This window comes from Pipistrellus hanaki (assembly GCF_964339955.1).
Source record: "Pipistrellus hanaki genome assembly, chromosome: 10".
Classification (NCBI taxonomy): domain Eukaryota; kingdom Metazoa; phylum Chordata; class Mammalia; order Chiroptera; family Vespertilionidae; genus Pipistrellus; species Pipistrellus hanaki.
This window is the reverse complement of record NC_140512.1, coordinates 4,356,238-4,359,912: the sequence shown is the minus strand read 5'-3', so window position 1 is coordinate 4,359,912 and position 3,675 is coordinate 4,356,238. Positions and strand designations below refer to the sequence as shown.

Sequence of the window (3,675 nt, the reverse complement as noted above, 5' to 3'; positions counted from 1 at the left end):
AGCTTACCTAATAAGATGATTGCTTTTGATAGAGCTGTGACCAAAATAAATGGACTGCTCTAGGTGGAGTGTGGGAGGATCTACTTTATGTAAGTGGGCAAGGTAGACCTACTTGAGGGGAAGCTAGGGCCAAAGTCTAAAGTACAAGAGAGTGCTAGCTATCCTGAGGGCCAGGTAAGTGCCTTCTAGGCAGAGAAGAGGGTGTGTGCAAAGGTCCTGAGGTAGCTATAAGCTTGCTCTGTCCCAGCAAGAAATCAAAGGTCCGGGTGGCTGGAGCAGAGGGTGAGAATCACTCAAAAGGGAAAAGAGTGGCATGAGCTGGAGTCCGTTAGGCAGAAGAACCCAGGCAACACTAGCCCTGCAGTCATGGGGTCGGGGGTGGTTTGAGTTCATTGGAGTTTATTAGCCACGAGCTCCCACTCAAGAGTTTAAAATAGGGAAGTGACATTACTCACTTCTATTGTACTTTTGGAAGGTCACTATGCAAGGGCATTGGCATGAGACATGTTTTAGGCGGACACTGAAGTCACTGCGATGGGGAAGAAGGGGGAGCATGGGGTTTGGGGAGGGCTGGGTTTTAGGCAAGGTGCATTTGAAGGTGGAAAAACAAAGCAGGCAGATGGATATATGAGCTTGTAGTTCATGGAAATGTCTGGCAGTGAGATTAGATGTGGGACGTTCACATTTACATGGTATTTAAGGCTATGGGATAGAAACAGATTGTTTTGGAAGGATCAGAATAGGACCCAGGCCAAGTCCTGAGGCAACTAAACATTTGGAGGTCAGATGGAAGAGGGAAAATGAGCAAAGGAGCCCACGAAGGAGGGGCCAGGAATGTGTGACTTGAAGAGAAACAAAAGGAGAGCAGAGAGCTCCCTGTGTGGAAGGCTCTGGGAGAGCCAGGCAATGAGGGCAGATTTCCTCCTGAGTTGGCAACTCCAAGGTGGTTGGCAGCCTTATTGGGCATACAGTTTCTCAGAAAAGCTTACCTCCCATTCATACTTCCAGAAAAAAAAATTATTTGCTTTATGTATTTCAGTTAAAAATAAAAAAGGAGTCTTAGCAAAAACTGAGGTATTAAAAGAAACAGAGAGCATAACTACAGGGTAATGAAAGGGACTCCTAGGGAAACTGTGGGCAGAAAAACCTGCAGACTCTAGAGAATGTCTTCAAGAGGAAAGTGGGTGCAGTTGTAAGGACACGGAAGACTTTCAGATGCTTTAGTAATTTAAAACTCCCAAGTGTGGGAAAACACAGAAGTGTCTCCATGAAGGAGGACACTTGCTTAGTGCCTTGATCCTGAGGGTGGAGGGAACTGGATGGAGCTCACAGCATCCGCTACAGGTAATTGTGAAAAAGTGCCAACTAGAGAATCTGGAATTTAAATTTTGGTCATTAAAAAAACAAACCACAAGTAAATGAGAAGACTGGATGAGGCTGAAGACAGAATGAGTGAGCTAGAAGACAGAGCCAGGGCCTTCTCCCACAAGGCAGTGCACTCACAGGAATAGGAAACATGAGGGAAAAGTGAAGTGACATGAGTGGTAATATGAGAAAGTCAATGTGGAACAGTATCCACCAGTACAAACTAGTGATGCTATAAACAGCGAAGCAATAGAAGAATTGGTAAACAGGAGTAAGTCAAAGTTTTAGAAATCTTTCATAGATACTGTATGAAGCTGATGAACCAAGAGAGATTAGTGTTGAAATTAAAACCATAGCACTGATCACCGAAAGAATTAAAAACAAAAATGAAAATGTGCGTTAACCTCTAGGGACTGGGACTAGAGATAGAAATGGGAAGACTTTTCATTTACTATTTTATACTTAAAAAACAGGCATATTTCTTTTAAAAAATTAAGTAAAGAATGTTGATCTCTCCATCTGACTATCATGGTGTAGAGATTAATCATTGTTACAGGTACCTAATGGTTGACATTCATTTTGGCTCCATTTATTGGGCACTCACTGTGTGTTAGGCATAGTTTGAGAGATGTATCATCATCCCATCTCCATTTGGGAGACGCAGAGAAAAATACAATAAATTTATTCAAAGCCATGTGCCTATTAAGAAGTGGAGCTGGGATTTCTTTCTGAATCTGAAGCTCCCCCAGCCTGGATATTTAAATACCGTACTCTATAAGTTTTACTCTGATGAGATTCGTGGGCTAATTCTCTTGTCAGTGTTCACTGTACTTTTGTAGGGATTCTTTGAGTTATTTACCAAAGTTGCTTCTTTGGCCATTGGTCTTTGGGTCTTGGTGGTAAACACTGAAAAGTCTTGATAAATGTCCTGCCAAACCAAATTCAAACAGGAGGCTCTGCTGCTCCTCCTGTTCGTCAGGCAGCCTCTCCTCCTGCACAGTGCCAGCAGCCACAACCCTGAGGCACAGTGGTGAAGGTTGGAGTGAAAGGATTTAGCTGCATTGGGTGCCTGGTCACCAGGGAAGCTTTTAACTCTGGCAAAGGGGAAATTGTCTCCATCAATGACCCCTTCATTGACCTCAACTACATGGTGTACCTGTTCCAGTATGATTCTACTTGTGGCAAGTTCAAAGGCACAGTCAAGGCCAAGAACGGGAAGCTTGTCATCAATGGAAAGCCCATCACCATCTTCCAGGAGCGAGATCCGCCAACATCAAATGGGGTGATGCTGGTGCTGAGTATGTGGTAGAGTCCACTGGTAACTTCACTACCATGGAGAAGGCCAGAGCTCACTTGAAGGGTGGAGCCAAGAGGGTCCTCATCTCTGCCCCTTCTGCGGATGCCCCATGTTTGTGATGGGTGTGAACCATGACAAGTATGACGACTCCCTCAAGATTGTCAGCAATGCCTCTTGCACCACCAACTGCTTGGCCCCCCTCGCCAAGGTCATCCATGACAACTTAGGCATCATGGAGGAACTCATGACCACAGTCCATGCTGTCACCACCACCCAGAAGACCGTGGGTGGCCCCTCTGGAAGCTGTGGCATGATGGCTGAGGGGCTGCCCAGAACAGCATCCCTATTTCTACTGGTGCTGCCAAGGCTGTGGGCAAGGCCATCCCTGAGCTGAATGGAAGCTCACTGGCATGGTCTTCCGTGCCCCACCCCCAGTGTGTTGGTTGTGGGTCTGACCTGCTGCCTGGAGAAAGCTGCCAAATACGATGACATCAAGAAGGTAGCGAAGCAGGCGTCAGAGGGCCCCCGCAAGGGCATCCTGGGCTACACTGAGGACCAGGTTGTCTCCTGCGACTTTAATAGTGACAGCCACTCCTTCACCTTCGATGCCGGGGCTGGCATTGCCCTCAATGGCCACTTTGTCAAGCTTGTTCCCTGGTATGACAGTGAATTTGGCTAAAGCAACAGGGTGGTGCACCGTATGGTCCCCATGGCCTCCAACGAGCAAGAGCCCCTGAACCGCCAGCCCCGGAAGAGTAAGAGGGCCCTCAGCTCCTGAGGAGTCCCTGCCCCAGATCGATCCCCGGACACAACGGGAATCTCCTGACCACCGTTCCCATCCCAGAGCCCTGAAGCAGGGGAGGGGTATAGGGAGCCCTACTTTGTCATGCACCGTCAATAAAGTTCACTGTACGCAGCCCCCCCACCCCCCCAAAAAAAATATTCCAAACAAAAATATTCCAAACAGGAGCGCACATGGGGTGAAGAGGGGACATGGCAGCCCTGGAGAGATT

General features: G+C 47.3%; 1 pseudogene across 1 annotated transcript; it reads left to right on the top strand.

Annotated features, from left to right (window-relative positions):
- The first annotated feature begins 1,319 nt into the window (after window positions 1-1,319).
- Window positions 1,320-3,440, top strand: LOC311629321 (glyceraldehyde-3-phosphate dehydrogenase-like; annotated as a pseudogene). The gene is made up of 2 exons: window positions 1,320-1,344; window positions 2,394-3,440. The product of its transcript is annotated as a glyceraldehyde-3-phosphate dehydrogenase-like (transcript).
- The last annotated feature ends 235 nt before the right edge of the window (window positions 3,441-3,675 follow it).